The sequence below is a fragment of the Lissotriton vulgaris genome, chromosome 8 (assembly GCF_964263255.1).
Source record: "Lissotriton vulgaris chromosome 8, aLisVul1.2, whole genome shotgun sequence".
NCBI lineage: Eukaryota > Metazoa > Chordata > Amphibia > Caudata > Salamandridae > Lissotriton > Lissotriton vulgaris.
This window is the reverse complement of record NC_141696.1, coordinates 1,369,569,976-1,369,595,229: the sequence shown is the minus strand read 5'-3', so window position 1 is coordinate 1,369,595,229 and position 25,254 is coordinate 1,369,569,976. Positions and strand designations below refer to the sequence as shown.

The following is a 25,254-nucleotide window of genomic DNA, read 5'->3' as shown; positions in this document are numbered from 1 at the left end:
AGTAAAAACTTCTGTGGTGGTAACATCTTTCAGTGATCATAATCCACTGGTTGTAGTCTTGAATCTCGCACCAAGTCCGATCTTTATGAATTTAAATGGTGCAAGGGACATAACACTGTCAATTGACGGCCTTCGACTAAAGTGGAGGGGAGTTGACTGTGGGGCCATCCTAGACAGTGTACAAACGTCACATTCACACTTGATTGAGTCTTGTTTGTCTCCAAGTGGTAACCATGATAAAATAATTGCTGATTTTGAAGTATTGTGCCTAACTATTAAAACCCTTCTGTCAGTTCCACTACCCAAGGAAGGCAAGGAGCCAAGGTGGTTTGATTCATCTTGCTCCTTGGCAAATAGGGAGCTAAGAAAGGCACTTTCTGCCAAACCTAGGTGCAAAGCTACCGTTCAATCTGCCAGAAAAAACTATAAAGCTAAAATATCTGAAAGGAAGGCTAATTTACTTTCTGAACAGTAGGACTCATTGGTGACCAGCGCAAATTTGGGTGGCAGCGGCCCATTTTGGTCCGCTGTCAGAAAAACGAGGGAAATGGGAAAGAAGCTCACCCAAATTAGTTGTAATATAACAAGTGCAGTATGGGAGACCCTCTTTTCTAGAATTTATGCAGCCCCCTCAGAGGAGCTTCCTTTTTCTAATCTAGGACAATTAGGTGGTCTACAGATTTTGGACCACGTAGTTAAAATAGCCATAAAAGAGAGTCTGGGAAATAAGGCGCCCGGACCGGATGGTCTCCCCATAGATATCATTAAACATAACGCTGATTTGTGGACACCAATACTTCTTAATGTTTTAAATAGCCTTCCAACAGCAGCTATGCCGGCTACATGGGCAACCAGTATTATCGTCCCAATCTATAAAAAGGGAGATAGGTCAGATCCTGCGAACTATCGCCCAATCTCCCTTTTGGACAACACCTTAAACGTTTTGGGACGTATAATCTACAATAGAGTACTAGAATGGGCGGTTGACACAGACTTCTTAGACCCTTGCCAGATGGGGTTCCGGAGTGGGGTAGGAACAGTGGAGCAATGTTTAAATTTGAAATTAATAATTGACAAATATAGTGTTGCCCGTTCATCTCCCACCTACCTAGCCTTTATGGATCTTTCATCCGCTTTTGATCTCGTGAATAGATCCAAACTCTGGTCAATCCTTTCATTCAATGGCCTCGATGACACTCTTGTAAGATTTCTAGCCTATCTCCATACTCACCTGAAAGCACGGGTACGTATTGGGATGGGTGGAGAGGTCTCAGGAGCCATTGACATAGGGAGGGGGGTGAGACAGGGGTGCGTTTTAGCACCCCTGTTGTTCATCATTTATATTAATGGTTTATCTAACTGTCTGAAAAAAGTCACCACAGATGTTCCAATAATTTCAGGAAAACCCCTACCAGTGCTTTTATACGCAGACGATGCGGTGCTTATGGCCCGCACTCCTAACGCTCTTCGTCTGCTTGTATATAGTTTTGTCAATTTTATGGAGGGTCTGGATTTGAGGGTACATTTTTAAAAATCTTTTATTATGTCCTGTGGCCCTGGCAAAAGGAAACTCAATACTATACAGATAGGTACAGATAAACTCGAATCTGTTCCTACATTCCCTTATTTAGGGTTGGTTTTCGCTGCGAACGGCTCGTGGAGTGGGCATCTGGCCCACGCCACGAGCAAGTTCTCGAAAGCCAACAATTTTGTTTTGAGCCTCCCTCGCCCAAAGAAAATTGGTGCCACTAAAGCTATTTTAAAGATTTTTAAATTGCAGTGCTCACCTGTTGCCTCGTATGGAGCGGAGGTATGGGGGTCGGGAAGCAGCCTTTGTATTCAAATGGAGGAAAATCGCTTTTGTAGGAAAGTGTTGGGCGCACCGATCTCTTCATCTGATTTTATCTGTCATAGTGAATTAAATCTCCCCTATATAAGTGATTTTATTAGAGCAAGACCAGCACTTTTCTGGATTAGAATCTGGAGGAATGATGCTGCTGTCCTTACACAAAATATTATAAAGGACTGTTTAAATTGTGATCATGGAATGGAGATTCCATGGCTCTCAGAAGTTTCCAAATCACTTATTGAAGTTGATAGAGGTACCCTGTTTACCGATCCTATGACAATCGAAACAAAGGATAAAGTCGAGGTTAAAAATGCACTGTATGCACTTTACAATAATGAACGGATAGGAAGTGAATTACAGAAATCAAGTGTTATGAAATACATAGGAAATGAATTGTGTAGACAAACTCTCCCGCCCTATCTCTCCCTTCCTATGACCAGCTGGGAGAGATCATTATTGTTTCGCCTAAGGGCGGGTACTGTAAAATTTTTGTTGTCTTTTCCTCTGGGGTATCGTCGTAGTGCTGATCTCAATTCGTGCCCCTGTGATGGTGTGAGTACACAGGATGATTTGCACTTCCTATTTTTCTGTACATTTTATCTCAGATTTATCAAATGGCTTTTAACTCCTTATTTTAAAAAACACAGACCCTTCACACTTAAAGAATCATATAGCATGTTGGTTTCTCTGGATACCGATGGACTAATTTTTCGCACCAGCACTTTTCTAAGATTGGCCATACGAGTGCGCAAAACGATGGAAAATCCCTGAATATAGAAACTAGTCTTACTGGAGCTATAATGAAATGTAATGCACTATATTGTTACTGTATGGTACTTTATATTATGAAATGTTGTTTTTCTGTATAACATTCTTTTTATTTGTCTGTATGTATATTTAAATGAACTGTTGTTTTTATCGGTACTTTTATGAATTTTATGAAATTCGAATAAAGGTCTTTTGAACTTGAACTTGTGTAATGTAGAACATATGTCACTTTGTATAAGGATATTTTATGTGTAAGTTATATTGTCATACAGTGTCACTCATTGTTCTAAACGTTTTCACATACCAATCGTTTGGGTCTTGTCACATTGAAGTATGTAATTTTTCTATGTATATGTGAAAATGAGATACAAAATCTAAAGGACAAAAAGATAAAAATCGAATCAGTTAAAGTCCTGGCATAAGAGTGTTTATTGAAAACAGTTGGGTTGAACTTGAAAATCTGAATATAGGCCACCATATCTTTTGTGAAAATTAACACTAGATTACAAAGTTCATCCTTTGAATCAGAGTAGGGAGACTCATGCAGATCCCTATCCAAGAATAAAACCTAATTCATGGTCTGGGAGGCATTATGCTGTAGATACTGGATTTACCACAACAGCATGTGTTCACCACACTATCAGGCACACTTTTGGAGTACTACTGCTAGTGTCCTTGGTGTCAGACAAACTATATGTGTAGCTCCTTGTTCCCACTTGCAATCAGTGTTTATTATGTGACAGGCTTCCTCTCACGAGAACATTAACAGGACTTGCATCACAGGTCATGTATTAATTCAAAATGTGTGTTTTTCAAATCTGGGAATTTCCTATGTTAAGACCTTTTGGGCATTTAATTCCACTTGTCATAGATGTGACAAACGGGGATATCACCTCCATGCTTCCTTATGCAGTCATTTAATGGGAGGAGTGTATAGATATTTTTGAAGACTATACTGAAGCATAAGGTGACACGAATCAAGTCAAGTCAAGTCAATTCATTTATTTGTTACGGAACTCCAACGGAGGTCCACAAAAATACACCAATACAATAAAAGAACATGCTTTATAACAAATACAAAAATCTACCTTAAGCAATCGGCAAAACATTACACATACCAACTAAACTAAAATTCAGAAGTTCTAATAAATAACCAGAAATGTTTTAAAAAATTGAAATATTCTATGCCAGATCATTTCATTGGGAGGGGACAACACAAAAGATCGGGCCTCCTCAGAGGAACGAATATTAAATTTAATAAAAGAGGGTCTCAAATACATACGCCTTGCCCTTAAAAGTTCTGGACACACAAATAACACATGATTGAGATCCTGTATTTGGGAGCGGCACAGTTCACAAATTCTCTCATCTCTAGGAGTTTTTTCCCAAATGCCCGTTACGTCTCTCAAGGGCAATAGGTTCATTCTTAAAAGAAGTATTAATCTTCTGATGCCATGTGGAACATTCCATGAGAGATAGGGCTGGGGTCCGCTCCCCATCGCACTCACACAGATCACCTCGTTAGGAACTTTAGGATGACTTAAAGCTATATCTCTTGTTGTACTAATCATGCTTACAGACCTCTTTAAGAAGGACTTCAGTACAGACTTTGGGATGGGTGAGTCACTATTTAAATTGAGCCCAAATAGATGGTTTGCGTAAGCAAAAGACCTAAAAAAAGCGGATTTCTCTTTTAATTTTACAAACATTTCCAGCTTCAAAGAGGCCCTTAACGTGCCCTCAACACCCCAACAAAGAGGGTTCCCCCACCTCAGGACCGCTGCCAGGGAAGAAGTGTAAGAAGAAACTAAATGGAATTCCAAACGAAGAACATGTGGGGCTGCCATGGAATTTAAATTACAAATTTGACGGAAAAACCGGCCTTCAGCCTTATCGAAAGAGAGCCAGTAATTCCTATCCAAAACTTCTGCAGCATAGGTTAAAGTTGGGGGAATTTTAACCTTGAAAACTGACAGAACATGATTAAAATGACGTCTCCCACAGGTCTTATAAAATCTATTTAGAGCTCCAGCCTGGGAGGCGGCCTTGCCAACACACCGGTTGATGTGCTCTGAGTCATGCCCATTTTTTGAAAAAACCTTCCCTAAATACAGGTACGCATTGACCAATTCAAGTTCTTACTGCCCCAACAGCCATTTATACCCCTTCTTTATTCTAAGACCTTTCTTGCGAAAGACTAAAATTTTACTTTTGGCAATGTTGATTTTCAGACAATGCTCCTCCGCATAATTAGTCAAAGCATCCAGACGACGCTGCAGACCAATGGGGGTTAGATCAAAAATAGCAACGTCATCTGCATATAATAGAGTGCCAATAGACATTGTACCAATTCTAGGGGCATCCCCCGTCGCTGAGTTTACTTTCTCGGGAAGGTCATAGATATAAAAAGAGAACAAAAGAGGGGCCAGCAGGCAACCCTGCTTGAGGCCATTATGTGTATTAATCCTGCAGGAAAGCCCCTGCGAGCCGCCCATCATCACTTGACACCAAGTGTCTGTGTGTAATTCTATAATGAGGCCTAGGAGATGGTGTGGCATACCCAGATGAGAGAGATTTCTCCACAGCGTCTGACTATCCACTTTGTCAAACACCGTGGAGAAATCAATAAAACCTGTGTAGACCAACATGCCTTTTGAAAAAACATATTTCTCCACAATAGTCTGAACGACCGCGATGTTATCCAGCGTTCCGTGGTTCTTTCTGAAGCCTGCCTGTTCTGCCGGTAAGATGTTCTGGTCTTGGGCCCACTGCTGCAAATGCTGAAGTATACTTTTTGCAAATAATTTGCCCGCAGCGTCTAGCAGCGTAATCTGTCTGAAGCTAGAAGGTGACCTTTGTGAGCCCTTTTTATACAGCGGGACTATGATACTCCCCTTCCAAGATGAGGGAATGCTAATCGATTGAAAACAAAAGTCAAACAGTGGCGCCAGGAAAGCTCCCCATGCGACTGGATCCCGTTTGATTAGCATGATCGGTATACCATCAGGGCCTTGAGCACCAGAGGTTCTAGCGTTCTTTATGTAACCCATCACTTCAGCCCTTGATGGGGGACCATAATCGCCACAACCAGCCTCCTCTATTGCAGGCATCTGAAATGGGACTGACCTATTAGGTTTATATAATAAAGAAATATAGTCCACCCACTCACTTTCTGGGATCGGGATCGGAAGTGCCCTCTGTCTGGAGTCACAATACTCTGCGATCAGGTGCCAATACTTTTTGGAATCTTTGGCTTTTGCTGCTTCTCTCAACCCAATCCATTTAGCATCCATCTCATCTCTCCTTACTCTTAATTTATAGCGGCCTCTAACTCGCTTTAGGCGATTAATTTCCTGTTTCACGGCTGTGGAAAAATATTTGTATTGCTTCCGCACTAAATTGTTAATTTCAAGGTTTAAGGCCTTCAGGTTAGGGGAAACCTGATTTATTCTGCATCGGCCAGAGGATACTGAGCTTAAGTTTTTTATCTTCCTCATTTGTGCCTCAAAAAATGGAATAATATTAGCGTAAGCGTTTCCGTACTGTTCTTGAAAAGTTTTTTTCACTGTATTTTTTTGTGTCCAAAATGAACGGCCATTAGACTTATTAAAATCAATCGAGCCATGGCACAAGTGCCCTTGATTCAATGCAGGTAAGTTAAAGGCCAAAGTCAAGCCTATTACACTATGATCACTCCATACTGAAGGGATGACCTCTAAATTTTCACAAGCCCCAAACATTTGATACAAAATGGCTACATAATCCAGTAAACTTTGTGTGCGAGAAGAGCCCTAGTAGCCAATTCCCAAGGAGAACTGTTCAATATTGTGAAGGAGTTCACTACACCGCCAGGTACGCAACAGGCGCCCCCTGACTCTAAAAACTGGGTGGAATCCGTAGCCTCATACTTTCATGAAAAAATAACCGAAATTCACAAACGGTTTCCCCAACCAACAACAGAGGATGAGGCCAGCACTCCTCCTATTGCAAGGCAAAACTCCCACAGCATCCACGCCAACACGCTGAAACTGTTCTCACCCCTGACCGAGCAGGATGTAAATCATGCGCTGCTGAAAATGAAATCTGGAGCACCGGGTGACCCTGCCTCGCCACAAGTCATACACAAAATCTCCCCAGCTCTGATCCCCACCCTGACCAATATTTTTACCCAATCAATACAACATTGTGTTGTCCCTGACCATTGGAAGGAAGCAATAATTAGGCCCATTCTGAAGAAACCAAATGCTGACCCAGACCAATTTGTAAACTATAGGCCCATCTCCCTTTTGCCACTCTTTGGGAAAGTCATGGAGACCCTAATCAATAAACAGCTTGTTGCCCACCTGGAGTCAAATAAACTCCTCGACCCATCCCAATCCGGTTTCAGGGCATTCCATAGCACCGAAACGGCCTTGTTGGAGATTGTGGACAATATAAGGCTATCCCTAGACTCAAAAAAATCAGCCATTCTGATATTATTGGACCTATCTGTGGCCTTTGACACCATCTCGCATCGTATTCTGCTAGAGCGCCTTGTTGAGATTGGTGTCGAAGGAAACGCTCTTAAATGGATATCAAGCTACCTTGGAAACAGACGATCAAGGGTCCAAATAGGCGACCACACCTCTATCTCCTATAAAAATGATAAAGGTGTCCCACAGGGATCTATTTTAAGCCCGACCCTTTTTAATGTTTATGTTTCCCCCTTGGCCAAAATCATTAGAGAAAGCGGTTTTGGAACAATATCCTATGCTGACGACACACAAATCCTCGTCACCATCAGCCAAAACCATGAGGACGTTAAAAATAGGTTCAAAAACTGTATGACCAAGATACAAGAGTGGAGGACCAGAAATTACTTAACGATGAACGCAGGGAAGACCGAAGTCATGCTCTTTGGCAAAGCTGACCAAAGCTGGTCATCGGACTGGTGGCCTGACGCTCTTGGTGCCTGCCCTGCCCCTAAACCATACGTCAGGAACCTGGGAGTAATCCTAGACAACAAGCTTACCATGTCTGAACATATAAAAAAAACAGTGGGAATTAGCTACGGCCAGATACGTAGCCTGAGGAAGATCTTTAAATGGATCCCGCTCTCAGCACGCATGCCCCTAGTCCAGGGATTGGTTGTAAACAGGATGGACTATGGGAACGCCCTGTTCTCGGCCATCAACCAATCGCTACTTAACCGACTACAGGTCCTTCAAAATACTGCTGCGAGGCTAGTATTAGATTTACCTCCTCGCACCTCGTCAGCAGCATGTCTCAGAACACTGCACTGGCTCCCCGTTAAAAAACGTATAAAATTCAAGCTCTGCTGCCTGGTCCATAAGGCAGTAAATGGACATGGACCTGCTTATCTGGAACGGAAACTCAAAGCTCATATCCCAAACAGGACCCTACGCTCTTCCAGTAAAGCCTTTCTCTCCGTTCCCAGAGTTCGAACGGTCAGAAACGGGGACAGAGCTTTCAGCAAAACCGCCCCAGAAGCATGGAATTCTCTCCCCACCTCACTGAGAGAAGAGCCAGATCATGCCAAATTCCGGAAACTACTAAAAACCTGCCTTTTTAATCCCTAGCATACTGTACCCTTAACCCCCTGAATCTGTTGAAATTTTAAGGATCCTTGTCTGCTCCCAGCGCTCTGAGACCTTCGGGTGATTTATGCGCTATACAAGTGAAATAAATGAATGAATGAAATGAATGAATGTACTTCTAATGCTATCAAGCAGAAGGAAGCCCCGTTTATCCGTTTTTATTTTATCCGGTAAAAAGGATTCAGGAATACGCCAAATTTCCTCTTTGTCTGGGTTAGCATATATTGCCTGCGATGAATTGGAAATTTTTGCATTTAAATCTCCCACTAATACCACTAAAGGGCATTCTTCCATGGTGGCTATTTCATTAATATATAAAAAAAAAGTAAATGCAACAGCGAATCAAAATTTTTACCTGGGGGAACATAGAGATTTGCCACCAGGAAGAAAGAAGACCTACCAAACTCTCCTAGACATGCCAACTTCATACAGATGCAAAGATTAGACGGGTGATAAAAGACTTTTTGATTCCAATTGATACTGTTCTTAAGCAAAATGGAGACCCCACCACTAGCATGTCCCCTTTGAGAATGCTTAGCATAGCAAGAGGAAGTGAAAAACCCATTACAATCAAAATCTTTACACGCCCAAGTCTCTTGTAAGCATATAATCAGAGGGTTTAAAGATTTTAAATAATTAAATTTCTCCTCATCATGCCCCAGACCGGCCATATTCCAGGACAGAAGAAGCCCCCCCTGGCTACCTTAGAGGAGCGCTTCTTTCTACCTCTGTACAGTTAGTGTTCAGGGTTTTTGCTACCCAACTCCACTGGGCTAAGACATCTTCTTTATTAGAAGAATGATGTGCGACTACAGGGTCAGACACCAAATTTATTGATCGGCCCTTTTTATTTAATGAGACCGTAATATTTTTAGCATTGCCCATAGGGAACTCTAGGTCAGGGCCCATAGCGTCCCACACCACAGAAGTGCCCTGCCTCTGATCTTGTGGGCATAGGATTGAACTGCGCCTGGTAGAATAATCCTCAGAATTTAATACAGAAATTATGTCCAGCCCTCGTTTAAGAAAGTGCTCACAATTCTGTATGGCCAAATTGGCCACAAGCAAAGAGCAGTTGGTGACTCTAGAAAAGGAAACATTCTCATGCTCAATGATATTCACATTTAAGATATCCCTACTTTCTATCAACTCCAATGCCTCTATTTCAGAGAAAAGTTTGAGAATAAGTCCTCTGTTTATCGGATCAGACTCAGTCTCAAATAGCCAGATGAAGTCCACCATGGGCGATAAAGCAGTCTGCACCATATTATCTTTCTTTGCAGCATCTCTTTGAGGAATCCATAGAGGCACCCTATCTCCATAGTTAACTGTCTGTACTTTCGCCTTAAACTCGATCGGCATGCGAGACCCTACCTTTAGGTTGTCGTCTGGTCCATCCCCCCGTTCTATAGACCATGTTGAAGGTACATGGTCTCCACCTCCCTGTATTTTTCTCCTCTCCAAGAGATCATCCCCCTCGCTGGACTGAAGAGGATGAGGTATTAGAGGGGACTGCAACGGAGGACTTGATGGCGCCACTGCTGCTTCGGTGACCCCTGCTCTCCCTTTTGGGGACCGTAGTACTGTGACGGGGATCCTAGAAACACCTTCTCCAGTTAACAATTTGGAACCACCCTCCTCCATTGCAGTCTGCGCAACATTATGGATATCTGGGATCTGTTGAAAATGTAACTTTGAAATTTTTCGTTTAGGGAATCGTCTTTTCCTTTTTTTGGTTCTTCTTCCTATTTTCCCCCTTGCTTATTTTTGCAGGCTCTCCCCTCCTCCCTGCTTTGATTCCCGCGTTCGACAAAGAGTTTGAAAGTTGGACCTGTGGGGCAGATGGAGTTGGAGCCTCCCCCTCTATCCCTCCCCCGCCTTTTTGCCCAACATTTACCTCGATTTTCTCTAATTCCTCAACAACTCCACCCGCCCCCCTTTTCCCCTTAATAAACAAAGGGTAAAGTTTTAGTGGGACATGTCCCAAAGGAAGGCCCACTACAGTTTCCTCAAAAAGTGAGCTTAAACAAAGCTCTTCATTTTCAAGGTTGCAGGAAGATTCTATTGGGGGCAGTCAGGAGAGGGGCGTACCTGCTTGAACAGACACATCTCTCTGCTCTACACGAGGTACAGGTAAAAGGGGTCTAACGTCAGGTTGTTCATTCAGACTTACGGGAATGTCAGAGGGGTGAATAATGGTCCCTAATTTATTCACTTTTTGAACTTCAAACAACATTACGGAAATCATTTCCAGTATGTGATCTGAACTAAAAACGGATTTCTCCAATAAGGACAAAATAGAACTTAAAAGTCTTTCAACACAAACAAAATATTCTGAAGACACCCCATCGTTATCATTAACTGACTTTGCTTGTGGGCAAGGCAAAAATACATCATGGGCATCATGAGCATCATCGACAGACTCCACAGAATTACCATTCAGAGAACTTGTACTACAATATAATAGGGGCAAAGAGAAGCGCCTGAAAGGGGAGTTTGCATTGCAGATGTTCTGCTCCTTCGGGCTGCTCATTGGATACCCATTCTTTACAGGGTTCTTCACAGAGCTCTTCACAGGGTTTACATTGGTAGCTCCCCACCCCCTTGTTTGAGCTTCAATGTCAATATCTGGGAGTGTAAAGTCTTCCCTTAGATTGGGTCCTCCGCAAAAAGAAGGCTTCTCCACCATTGCGGCAGTGACCTTCCCAACTTCCTCCCGAGTGCCCTCAATGCACCCAAGCGCACCCTCTTCACTGAGCACCGTGCAAGTGTCCCCCTCCATAGGGGCAACGTGTACACCCATGATCTTGCTGGATGATTTTTCTCCACTCAGTGTAGTGGATTGCTGATTCTGCTGGTTGAGAGGAGGATCCAAGTCCAAGCCCATACCTGCTTGCGAAGCAACAGGTGTACTGGCAGTGGGAAACTCCACTTCTAATGGGTTTGAAGGGTTATAAAGACTATGTTGTAACTGTGACTGTGAGGACCGTTGGGTTAAAAGATTACCACATGGGCCAGGGACCAAATTTATCCTTAAAGATGTGACAGAGCCTGATCATATCTGGCCCGTGCCACTTCTTGGGGCATTACCAGGGCCCCCCGTGGAGCCATAAGGGTTTCCCTGGGTGTCCCCTGTAAGAAGAAAGGGTGATGTTCCTGAGGCAGACTTAAAATGCAGACTATTTTGCCCCGATGCAGCCTCCATAGGAACTATCAGGGGATCTTTCCGGAAGAAACCCGTAATAGTTGGTTGAGATTTGTAACAAAGATGTTGTAAGTTTTTAGTTCCACTATATGATCTCCTTAATTTCCTTGTACAACTAGGAGATAAGGTAAGTACGCGTCCAGAGCGTAGTTTTCTGGAAGTCATCTCACACGTAGAATGGGGACCCGTAGGATGGGGACCTGCTACGACCGCCGCCTTGACCTTGGCTGCCTCAAAGCACAGGACCTTAAAAATATATGAAATGAAATATTTGAGGTACCCTTGCGATAATGTGCGCCACAGGGGATGCTATAGGATGCTATAGGAAGTAATCCCTGCCTTGTCCTCTGATGGCGCAACCGTTGCAGCCCTCTGTGGACTGTTTGATGGCGGTTTGATGGCAGCCCTCTCCTTTTGATGCCTGAAGCCACCGATTGCAGCACAGGTTTAAGCTCCCACTCCAATTCAGTCGGCCAGACAGTCAAAACAGATCATGCAGATATTTATTCAGCTGGTCAATTCCAGCGATTTATCCTCCAAGCAGCCCCCACAAACCCGCCTTGGCCAGCCAACACGCTAAGAGAAGGCGATGTGACTCCTGCTTCAGCCTAGCCACTCCGCTCACCAGATAGAAACGGGAGGGGGAAACACCTCTCCCACTGTAAAGCCAGCAACAGCGGTAATGGCGACGGCAATGGCAATAGTGATGGTAATAATGATGGTGATGGCTATGACGGTGGCTATGGCGGTGACACAACCATTCATTCATTGCAATAACATTATTTTTACGCAGTATCTTAGGAAAGAAGGGACAAAATATTTTCTGCCATCTGCCGGTGGACTCATGGAGAGTGACAGTTCCAGGTGTTAACAAATAATCTAAATTCGGATTGGAAAACAGGTACGCTAAATCTGTTAACATTGCTATGATGCGCCATAAATTAAACACACAACTGCAGAAGTACCACAAGTTTGTGGATGAGTTAATGACGAGGTTAAGGGAATTAGAGATCACTTGTCAAGTTGGTGCTATGATGGACCAGTGGATCATACAGAGAGATAGGAAAGATTCACAGGTGAAGTTGGGAGCTTCCAGTAATCCCACTTTAAAGGAAGCAATTTGCTAATGGGTGCCACTTTTATTTTGGTTCTCGGGTTGTTTTTTTTATCCCAGTCCAACCCTTCTCCAATCTGACTCTGACAGATCACTTACACAGAAACAGCGGGGCCAGTGCACTCAGACACCAGCTTGGATTTTTACCCACCAGTATAGTGACCCCAGGTAGATTTTTCAATACTTAAATCAGGTAATCAATGTGAGGGATGCGGTTCTGTTTAATTAATCTTGCATTCCATATGAATATATACTTTTACCCAGTGCTTAATTTGAGCTGTTGGTTTCCAGTGCTCAGCACCGGCGCTTATAGCACGGACTCGATCCAGTTGGGGTGCTTTTCATGAGCACCAGTTAAAGAAACACTACTTTTTTGTAGGCACGGGAAATTAAGTGATTTGCCCAAATGTTGGGCCGGCGCCATCACTCGAACCTGGTTCCCCAGCTCAGAAGTGGCAGCTTTGATCATTAATCCACATCCTCTCCCCATTCATGGTTTCTGTTTTAAACGGCGCTAACAGGAGAAATGGGCTGGTACAAGCTGCCTCCTACCTCCCGCGTAAGTTTTTTTTACAAATTAACCACTGCTTTTACCAGATGTGTTTCTGTACCTTATTTCAATTGTCTGTGACTCTTGTACGGTGCATACAAGGTGAATTGGGTGGCCCAGTTTTTAATGTCGAAGTTCACGTTATGGGTGGTGTGCATTATAAAGCATGTCTGAAAGCGTTTGGTGAGGATTAAGGCAGTGAGAGCTTCTCACAGTGCCTGCTGGTAGCTTATAAAGGTGTTCAGACGACATGTTCCTCCAATCATTGGCCTCTCTACAGAGCCACAGAAATACGGTAAACCCTTCCCTTTCACTAATTCATGTCAACGATGCATTCCCTACTTGCATTTCACAATTTACTTGATCTTGCATTCTCTAACAGTACATCAGTTTTCTATATGTCATGATTCTGTAGCTAATTTCAAGCAAAACCTGACTCTTGAATAGTGCATACTATGAACAGAGTTTTTTTGTCAAATCTGTTTATTAGCATTTTAAAGTTTCAAGATACAGCATAAATATCAGTCAGGTTGTCATGACATTCCGGCCATGCCGGCACAATATTCAAGCATCACAAATCGATACAAAGTACAATCTTGGAGCCATGCTGACAATGTCTCTGGAATGAAAAAACATGTGCACATACCAAACTATTGCAGGTAAGGCCCTGTTCGGCGCCCTAAGTATTAGTCATATCCATCTGTTTGTTCAGTCGCGCACATTATCGTGTCTTTGGGGTGGATCCTTTAACTATGGACTCGCGCTTAGAAATTACATTTATCTAACAGTTATACAAGAAAAAACCTTAAACAGTTGCGGCAGATAATACATACATCCGTGTGTACTGATCCCCCCTTCCCCCACCCCCGTGTGCAACTACATCTGTGGGCAAATGCGTGTTGCAAGCTTGCGTGTCTAAAGGCTGGAAGACTGTATGACAGGTTATCTGGGCAGCACATCAACCTGCGTTGTGCTCCAGCTCCTTAGGCCATTTGCCTAGGTCGCTACAGCAACCGAGTCACTAGCTCCCCCCGGCAATTGCAAGGCAGCGATCATGCATTCCCATTGTTCCGCCTAAGGTTCTTTTCGGAGCCCTGTCGTTTCCTTACTCCTTATGGCTATCCATTCCGCCCGGGCCCACGCCTGAAGGGAGAAGAGCCATCCCTGCGCAGCAGGTGGCTCGCGTGCCTTCCAACGCCTCGTGAGGAGGCGCTTCGCCACCACCAACCCCAGGTCTACGAAGCGGGAAGAGGGTTTATCTTTGGGCGACCTCTTAAATTGGTGTAAGACATATCCAGGCCAGCTAAAGGGAATGGTGTGTCCTGTGCACCCCCTGAGTATTCCGCGTATCGCGCTCCAGTAATCTCCCAGCCTGGGGCAATTCCATAAGAGGTTGACCAGTCCTGCGTCTTACTCATCGCATCTGGGGCAGGACGCGTCCGAGCGGTGGAAGTACCTATTGATTAGCTCCGGCGTAAGGTAGGTTCTATGGACGATGAAGAGTTGTATCTGGCGGAAGCGCATATTGCGAGGAATGCGCACCGGACTTTTAAGAACTCTCTCCCATTCCTTATCTGTTAGCACCCGCTCCAGGTCTCGTTCCCACTTGCCTCTGAGCGGAGCCAAACTGCACTCTGTGTGAGCTCGTAGTGATGCGGCAAACCAACGGACCAGGTGCCTGCCTCTCCCCATAACGTGTAGGTATTGTATGGTTAAGTGTTGTTCCGGCTCTGTCGCCATGTCTCCCCATCTAGCCGCCATCTGTGCTACAAGCTAACGATGCAGCAGGAAACCCCCAGGGGGTAGCCCATCCTCGGATACCAGTGTCTCATAGGCCACTAGCCCTCCATCCCTGAAAATATCGCCCACTGTCTGGATATCAGCCTCTCTCCACTTCCCTAGCATGAGGTGCGTGACCGCCCCTCCGCTCCCTGGAGAGCCCTGCAAAGGTATAGCAGGCGCGTACGGGAGCACTTTTCGAGTGAGGAACAGGGCTCTACGGAAACATTTGTGCGCCACCACCAGTTGCAGCGGAACGGGCTTCTCAGGTGGCGTCATCGGGTGAAAGAGCTTGGTGACACGGCACAAAGAGTATGGTGGCTCGACCGTAGCAGTGTCTTCCCTACCCCTATCTGCCAACCAGCGAGCAATCCATTGTAACTGCGTAGCCAGGTAGTAGTATATCTAAAAATATCAGCCTTCCATTGGATTCTCGAGCCCCCCAGGCAGTACTCCAGATCCTCCACTCCGCTACCGAACGCAAATAAACAGTACTTGGCCATGTTTACCCGAAGCCCCAAGATTTCTGCGAACTGACTCAGTAGTTGGGCCAGCTGTTCCGGTATGCAGTTCACGTCTCGCACAAATACAAGTAGGTCGTCAGCGTAAAGCGGAACCTGATGTATTGCGTCTCCCAGGGGGATTCCGGCGTCCAAGGTCTGCCGCAGCGCCGCCGCCAGAGTCTCTATTGCCAGCGCAAACAGTAGGGGCGACAGGGGACAACCTTGCCTAGTGCCCCTGCCTACCGCCAGCGCATCAGAGATGTAGGGGCCCAGCTGCACGCGCACTACAGAGTTTTTGTAGAGAAGGTCGACCATTTGTAAGAAGTCCACGTCAAAGTCGAAGCGCATCAACACCTCGGCTAAATACCCCCACTCCAGGCATTCGAAAGCCTTTTCCAGATCTAGCACTAAGCATCCCGCTCTGGGCCACTGCTTCGGTGCCTCAGCCGCTATTCGGAAGAACCGCCTAAGATTCAAAGATGTGGACCGTGCTGACACGAAACCATTTTGGTCGGTATGTAAAAGGTGCGGAACCACCGGCGCTAGCCTTTCAGCAAGTATCTTCGCCAATGTTTTCTTCTTAATTTTTTATGGTTAAGGACCAGCCAGATTACATTACAGTAACATTGTCTGTAATACTTGAGAGCAAGAGAACTGGGGAAAGGGGTTTTAAGCAAATTGCACCTATCCTGGATAGTGCCTGATTTATTCTGTTTTTCTGGTGCTCCGGATCGGAGATTCTATTCCCCTAAATCTCCTGGAACATAGAATTGTTCCGACATACAATTTTTAGCAAAATTTGATCCAGCACACAAACTTATTAATTTATAAACATGTACAGTAATAAACAAAGTTAGTAAATCACAATGAAAAAACGTTCAGTAGCAGAATCTTGGATATTTTTGGAAGTTCAATCTTTATTTGGTTCTTCACAATTGTAGCCAACGCGTTTCGTCCTCCACGGACTTCTTCAGGGCTACAAATAATATATATATATACACACAATTATAATATGTAAAATATATACACTATTTTACAATTTAAAAACACATGTAATTACATTACAATCTATTAGAAAACAGAGACTCCAAATGTTGGACTCTAGACAATTCTCCTATGTACATCTAATTCTTCCTAGAATTAAATATAAATGTATTCTTCCATCCAGACAAAGATCGTTATAATGGAAATTTCTAAAACGGAAAATTATATCCTTAATATTTTTCAAAGTATTGTGAAAGCGGTTACGTTGTATGGTAACATTTAAAGCTAATAGCATACCTTCTCTTTTTGAGTGAAAGACACTTCAATTTCAAAACCAGGGTCATACAGGTCAGATAGCCCGATGTGACAGTAATCTGGGTGGAAGAAGACGCAAAAGAATACTATCACTATAGGCTTATCCTATATTTTTATCTACTACTGTTGTCAAAACTACATGATGAACGTTTTTTCATTGTGATTTACTAACTTTGTTTATTACTGTACATGTTTATAAATTAATAAGTTTGTGTGCTGGATCAACTTTTGCTAAAAATTGTCTGTAATACTTGCAGGGAGGAGGCCATCAAGAATGTTAATTTTTAAAATATATTTTCTAAACATATATTTTTAAATGCCTTTGATTAAAAGGCACAATTTGCCTCCAATATTTGAAACTGCAGTATTAAATATACTGTGGCCAATAAATTGCAGTTAAACTGCCATATCTAGGTGGGTAGATGCACACCTTTTCATAGGAAATTCTGCAATTTCACAGTAAGCTGACCAGCAGCATGGCGTCCGTGCGTGTAGCACTATACAAAATGAAGCGACCTCTATTATTGGCTGTGATGCAACCAGTAACACTATTAGAACGTAATTGTTTAGCCATTGTTATGGGCCCAACTCGGAAGATAAAATGAAGGCACTCCTGCCAAGTGTCACGCATTACAGGCCAGTCTAACGCATTTCAGTGCTCGTTCTCGTATCCCTGCACTGAAATGCAATATCATGCATTATTAGCACTTATATGCTTTGCCATTCACTGCTCGAGGCACTAAACAGTGCGAACTCTGCTGCCACCCTCCCTGAGTCAGATGGCCTAACTCAGAAGGCTCAGGGTCGAGGAAAGGTGAGAGGTTGCCGTCGATACAGTCAAAACCTTATGTCCAGCTTGTTTTGATTGGGAAGGGGCTGCTGTGAAAGCAGCACCATGTCCAAACATTACCTTTTGTGCTGTGGAGTGAGTTAAAAACAAAACCACAGTGAGGTCCAGGCCTGCCAGGTGCCTGGACCGTGACAGACTAGGGAAGTTAAGAGAAAGAGAGCCTGCCCACAATCAAATACAGTCTTAGCTGCTTAGTAAGTTTACTGTTCAAGTCACTGAGCATCAGTCACTGATGCTGGAGTGTGCCCAACGTATTTTAAATATCCCTCAGTTGGAAATGGCTATTTTTGCAGGGCCATCCCCAAACTTTTTGACCTCCTCCTCCCCTTTGTGCTGAATTTTTCTTTGTTGGCTTTAGAAATCTGCATTTCATTACTGTTACCCAGTGGTAAAGTGCTGGTGCTCTCTCCTTAAAACATGGTAGGAATGACTTATACCCAATTAGCATATTTCATGTACTTATAAGTCCCCAGAGTCTGTAAATTAAATGCTACTAGTGGGCCTGCAACACTGATTGTGTCACCCACTTAAATAGCCCTTTAAACATGTCTCAGGCCTGCCATTACAGAGCCTGGGAGTGCAGTTTTAAACTGCCATGTCGACCTGGCAAGTTAAACCTCTTGCCAGGCCCAAACCCTCCTTTTTAATGCATTTAAGTCATCCCTAAGGTTGGCCCTGGAAGACCCAGATGACAGGGTGCAATGTATTTAAAAAGCAGGACATATACTTCTACGTTTTACATGACCCGGAATAGAGACCCTTAGTAGATGATCCTATATTTGACTTATGTTTAGAAGACCGAAGGGAACTTTCTTTATGGAACACTTGTTTGCTTTAATTTGTTTCTTTATTGTTGTACCTGTCACAATTCTGTATCTCATTTTATTGTGAATCAATCTATTGAGATATTTCAGCTTATCTGCTGTATTAATGTATCTTTTGAACTTATTTTTGGTTTGCTTATGTACTGGATTGATTGTTATGCTAAAATAAAATCCCTTTAATCTTATCTGGCGATTCCTGGTCCTTACTGTGGAGTCACTTTGGTTTCACAAGCTAGAATTGTATTGCTGTCTTCTCCCTTAGAGTCCTTCATGTCAAGCAACAAAGGTCCATACGACCAAGGGGGAAATATCTTTGATGACTTTACGAGGAGATTACATTGTAAGTATCAGCACACTGTCGGGATCATTGAGTAGTCATGGTGATCACAATTGTCACATCTGTCACAATCGGACTACGAGCTCTGCAGGGAGGCTAAGAATTGGATTAGTGTGTAGTTGAAGCAGCTTTATGTCCCACTGACAGGCACTGTGAGATACGATCACTGACTTCAGCCTGAACTCCAGAGTAAATCAACCGGCCACTGTCCTGCAAATCCAGCCATAAAATGAATTTGCCCAGATACTTAGAGGCAACTCTGTTCACTGTATGTACTATACAAGAGTGAGAGTTTGAATTAAAAAGAATTACAAGAAACACAACATTTGGAAAACAGATGAACTGTTAGGGAATGCAAGATCAGGTCAAACACAGGATTAAGTAAAGCAAGGGGGACATAAAAAGCTCGGGCACCAAAATAAAAGTAGCCTCATTAGCGAATTAGATAGCTAAAAGAGTGGCCCATACTTACAAATTTGGGTCGTTTTAAACTTGCAAAGAGGCTGTATGGGTGTTTCGCAAGGTATGGGAGACTGCATGCATTTTTGCTTTTCGCAGACAATGTTGTAAAGGGGAAACGGCCACTACAACGAGGCCGTTTCAACGAAAACCTTAACCACGCATGCATTACAACGCATGCGTGGTTAAAACGAAAGCCTTTACCACGCATACGTTTACTACGGGGTACGTAGTAAAGGCATGTGTGGTAAAGGGTACAAATAAAAAAGGGGGTGGGGGGGGCTTCCCCCCAAAAAAAACCACTAACCTTTAGACGAGATGTGCAGGCAATCGGCGTCGCAGAGGAAGGAAACGGCTGTTTCTTTTTTCCTACGTATGACGTCACCACTGAAAAATACGTGGCGAAGGATAAGCGTAAAAATAGCATTCCGTAGTAACGCATGCGTGGTAAAGGCATGCGTTACAACGGAGTTCGTTGTAAGAACATACAACCGTTGTAAAGCAGGCAGCACTCTTTGCGCTAAAAGGCCTTCAGCTCTCTACTCTCCCACGCCATCTTGCTCCAGCAGCTTCAGCTTCCAAAATCTGTAACTCTGGATGTAACACCACATCCTCTCCCTTTAATACAGAGAGTATGAGCTCTACTTAACTTACTAGCCGGTGTTGTTACAAAAACACAACTAGCAGCGCCAGGAAAAGTCCTGCAAGAGGCAACAGTATAATCACTTTTCATCCCATTACAGTTCAACTATCGGGGGAAATGTCTGCTCTGGACAAGCTGCACCTGGATGGCGCGGAATTGAAATGAACTCCTGCAAAAGCTTCAATCGCTTAGGGGTTGCAAGAGCAAAATCATGACTGGGAGCCCATTTGATCACACATCTGACTTCCAATGGAGGGGCACACAAATCATTATTGCATGCAAGAGATGCTGAAAGACCTCAATGGACAGAGTTTTTGGCCACAACATAGTCTATGTGCTAATATCAGGAAAAACGGCTCTCCAATCCACAAAACCTACCCACAAGCACTAGCAGCCATATAGGGGCCCACATACATTCATACATGCCAACATTTCAGAAGAGCAAAGAGGGAGATTTTTTTTTTTAATTCGGGAGAATGGGGCCTTGAATCGGGTTACTGTCATGTGTGGGCTTTGGAAGTGTGCTGCTGCAGGATCGGACATTTCAAACGCAAATGCACGTTCTTTTTCTTACCTTTCCGAAGCATGGAGCGCAATGGCAGGCAGAGGAAGGGTGATGCAAGTGTTGTACACTGCCTGGCCTGGCACGTTGCTGGCAGTGCATTCACCCCCCCCCCACCCCTGAAACAGGGCACACACACAGCCGCCCCGAGTACTTCACAGGTCCAAAAGACCATGCGCTTGTTAATGAGGCTTAATTGGTTTTTCACCCTCCTAGCCCCTGCATCGCCCCTCTGACGTTTTCTGGAAGAATTAGCACGTTACACAATACCAAGCCCTGTCATCTGAAACCCCTGAGGAATCAAAATTTGCTAGCATTCGCAACAAGAATTTTCAATTCTATTAAGGACACGGAGGCGAGGATTATGCTTCTCAATCTTTACTGCATAAAACACAGCAGCCAATGAAAATTTATATTTTCACAAAAAACAGTAAATAAACTTCATTTCCCATGAACACACATGAGCTTAGGCGCAAGTGGTAAGGTGAGAACCAAAAGATCGGCACCAATGGACACCGATACCACCACCACTAATACCGATACCGTTACGGACACCGACACCTCGGTGGAGCAACCTCCCCCTCCTAAAAAGGCTAAGGTTGTCCCTAAAACTGCGGAGGACAAGGTTGCCAAAACCAACTTTGACCCTTCGGATATAGTACATCCGAGGTCTTCGGACTGGGTCCCGCCGCAGGAAGTTTCCGAATATCTTCATGAGAACCTCAGGAAAAGCTTTGACAGGGAAGTCCGTAATAGGTTGAGGTCGGAGTGCCCACGCCCTGATATCCCGGATGGTGTGGCTGATACTCCGGAGATAGATGCCAGCATGCTAACTTTCTTGCGAAAATTCTCGAAGGATCCCAAACGGGGATTGGACCGGGCTTGGCGAGGATGCCAAGATAAGATGCTCGATGTGGTGGGGCCTCTGGCGAAAATCTTGGAAATGGCCCTGGTGGCCAAGGAAGGGGCGACCCCTGTGGATCTGGACATATTGGCTGGCTGGGCTCAACGCGCTCTTTGCTTGGTGGGCAATGCGAACTGCGCGATCTCTTCCGAGAGGCGCAAGTCTTTGTTACTAAGGATGGACAGTAATCTGACTGACCTCGCCGAAGCTGAGCCAGGCCCTCTGGCAGGGTTTTTTTTGTTCAGGGACCGCTTCGTCAAGGACGTCACTAAATACGTAGGGACCTTCACCGCCTTGGACAAGGCACAAAGTGGAATTAAGCGAGCCCTAAATCAAGGGGTTTTCAACAGGGCCGGGCGAGGCAGAGGTCGCTTGTCAGGCCGTGGTTTCCAGCAAGGCTCCCAAAGAGCCTTTGGTCGTGGAGAGTGGGACTCCACTCGCAGTGGCACCTTCTACCCATCCAGAAGGAGGTTCAACAAAGGACGTTTTCAGTCGGGAAACAACAGAGCGAGCTTCAAGTCAAGCCAAAATACTGGTGAGTGTAACAGATGTCTCTCTACTTCCATTGGGGGGGCGCACGCAGCACTGTCTGCCACAGTGGCAAGCCTTGACTCACGAAGCTTGGGTGCTGCAGACCATTCAGGGGTTTCAACTGGAGTTCTACTCTCACCCAGCACAAGCGTTCCCCCCTCCACCTCTCCATTTTTCCCAACTAGATCACAATTTCATAGACGAAGAGGTGGCAGACTTGCTGAAGAAAGGCGCGATTGCTCGATATCAGAGAGGCCCTCGCGGTTTCTCCAGCAACGTCTTTATTGTTCAGAAGAAAGGAGGTGGCAACAGGTTAGTGCTCAACCTCAAAGAGTTCAACCAGTACCTGACGTACAACCATTTCAAAATGGAGGGTATTCATTTGTTAGCAGATTTATTACAAGAAAACGATTGGTTGGTCCGTCTGGACCTCAAAGATGAATATCTTTCTATACCGATTTTTTGGAACGGCCATTGCTACGAATACTTGGCCCTTCCTTTCGGTCTCTCCTCTGCTCCCTGGTGCTTCACCAAAGTGATGAAACCGGTGGTAGCCTATCTCAGAGAAAGGGGAGTGCAACTGATCATTTATATGGACGACATTCTGATCATGGCGCAGGATCAATTCGTCCTACAGCAGCAGTTGATCATGACTACTTCGCTTCTCCAGGACTTAGGGTTTGTGATAAATCTAAAGAAGTCGGTGATGGTCCCGACACAGGTGATAGAATTCCTGGGATTCACGATCAACTCTCAGACAACGCAACTGTGTCTGCCCCAAGCGAAATTGAGGGATTTGAAGAAGGAGATTGTGAAACTACTGGACAAGCAAATGGTCACGCTCAGGTCGCTTGCCAGAGTAGTGGGGATATTGGCATTGTCTATTTAGGCGATATTCCCGGGCCCCTTGCATTACAGGGCCCTCCAGCGCCTGAAGATCAAGCATCTTCAGAGGGGACTCTCATACACGGACTCAGTTCCTCTTTCGGAGGAGGTCCGTACCGAGCTTCAGTGGTGGCTAGGCCACATGGACGCCTGGAACGGCAGGGCGATCTTCCGATCGCAACCATAAGTGATGATAGAGTCAGACGCCAGCAGGTGGGGCTGGGGCGCTCGTTGTGGAGAGGTTTCCACAGACGGCAGATGGTCGACGCAAGAGCTCGAACTTCACATAAATTGTTGAGTTACTAGCGGGTCGTTCGCGATTTGCACGTTATCCCCGAGGCAGACATTGTGTTGCATTCTCCTCCGCTTGGACAACGTGTCAGCGGTGAGATATATCAACAAGTTGGGCGGCACAAGATCGTCTCTTCTAGTCCAAATAGCCAAAGACTTTTGGCACTATTGCCTCCAGAATCAGATCTCGGTAATAGCAGAATACATACCAGGTCAGGCCAACCAAGTGGCGGACTGGAATTACAGACATTTGGGGGAATACAGCGATTGGAAACTGCTTCCCCAGGTCTTTCACTGGCTGCAGGCGATTTGGGGTCCTTTTCAGACGGACCTGTTTGCCTCCAGATTGACTTATCAGAACCCCCGGTTCTTCAGCTGGAGACCGGATCCGATGGCGGCAGCGACCAATGCCTTTCTGCAGGATTGGTCGCAAGAGATTCAGTATGCCTTTCCCCCGTTCTTATTGATTCCCAGAGTGATGACTCAGGTGATCAGACAACGGGTGGAAATAGTAATGGTGACTCCGTGGTGGACGTCGCAGTCATGGTTTCCCATGTTGTTACAGTGGAGTCGCGATTGTCCACGGCAACTACCGGACTCGAAGTGGTTGTTGCAGGGCCCTCGTCAGGAGCAACATCCGTTGTTGTTGGAGGGCAGGCTGTCGCTGATGGCATGGAGGCTTTCCGGGAGCAGTGGCAGTTGCCGGGATTTTCGAGCAAAACTGCAGAGTTCATCAGGCAGGCATGGGCACCTTCCACCAGGAAACGTTATTCCGCTGCCTCGAAGAACTGGGTGGATTGGTGCGTGGTACGACATCTGGATCCCGTGGGGGCAGAGTTGCCCCAAGTTTTGAATTTTCTGTCGGAGAAAGCTGCCGACGGTTTAGCGTACCGTTCGGTCAATAATTTTCGTTCCGCTATATCGGCGGGGCTTGCTCGGGTAGACGGGAAACTGGTAGGTATGCACCCGGTGGTTTGCAAGTTATTGAAAGGAATCATGGTGGCTAATCCTCCCAAACCCAAGTATACCGGGTTATGGGACGTTTCTTTAGTGATCTCGTTGTTTAACAGTTGGCCGATCAATGCTCTTCTGTCTAGAAAGCAATTGTCGGCGAAATTGGCCATGTTGCTTTGCTTATCGTCTTGCAGAAGGTCTTCAGATGTGAGAGCACTCGACGTAACAGGTAGAGTGTTTACCCCGGAAGGGGTTTCTTTCCATATTACAGGTCGTACTAAAACATTGTCACGACACATTTCTTACAATTCTTTCCCTGATAATGAAAAACTATGTGTGGTCCAATGTTTAAAGGTTTACGAGGAATGTACCAAGGCCTTGCGGCCTCAGGGCTGTACTCAGTTGTTGATTGCGATCCAAAATCCCTTTAAACCGGTGGCGGCGGCCACTATTGCCAGATGGCTTCGCTTTATTATGAAAGAAGCCGGTGTTGATACACAGATCTTTGGTGCTCATTCAGTGACAGGCGCTATGGCGTCAAAATCATATGGTTTGGGTTCTACTATCCAAGATATAATGCGTTGTGCAGATTGGTCTTCTGAATCAACGTTTAAAATGTTTTATTATAAGCTGGTGGGAGATATTACTTCAGTGGTATTTAATCAGCGTTAAACTAGCATAATCTGAAGCCTCCGGTCCTGTAATAGAATCAAAAATTTGCTAGCATTCGTGACAAGAATTTTCAATTCTATTAAGGACAGGGAGGCGAGGATTATCCCACCCGGCTTAATGTACTGTATGTAATAAGCTTACCCACCCTATTATCCAGTGATTACGGTGGTGTTATTCCTTTCTTTCAGGATCTGATAAGAAGTCGGATTGAACGACGTCGGATGTCAGGATGTTAACCTGCAGATGTTTCTTCCACGTTGGAGGAGTTGTACCTGTTCAAGTTTCGTTGGACTTGTTTCGCCTCAAAGAAAGAGGATGATGGGAGCACGCAAGGGGTTCTTATGGACTATGGGGGCGTGCCTATGCTCATGTGTGTTCATGGGAAATGACGTTTATTTACTGTTTTTTGTGAAACTATACATTTTCATTGGCTGCTGTGTTTTATGCAGTAAAGATTGAGAAGCATAATCTGAAGCCTCCGGTCCTGTAATAGAATCGGGTTTTTGCTTGCAGGAATCGGGAGGCGGAAGACTAGCCCTGAAATCGGTAGTCTCACACCTGAATCGGGAGGGTTGGCATGTTTGCATACATTGCATGGACTTCACCCGAAGTGTCACACTTTTTGAAGTGGAATGCCACTCCTGCACACAATGAAACCACGAAAATGTCACACATAAG

At 44.8% G+C, this 25,254-nt stretch overlaps 1 protein-coding gene across 1 annotated transcript in view; it reads right to left on the bottom strand.

The window, feature by feature from the left end:
* LOC147698758 (trifunctional purine biosynthetic protein adenosine-3-like) overlaps positions 1 to 25,254 on the bottom strand; it is a 376,225-nt gene that overhangs the window by 334,186 nt on the left and 16,785 nt on the right. The gene's annotated exons all lie outside the window — the stretch shown is intronic.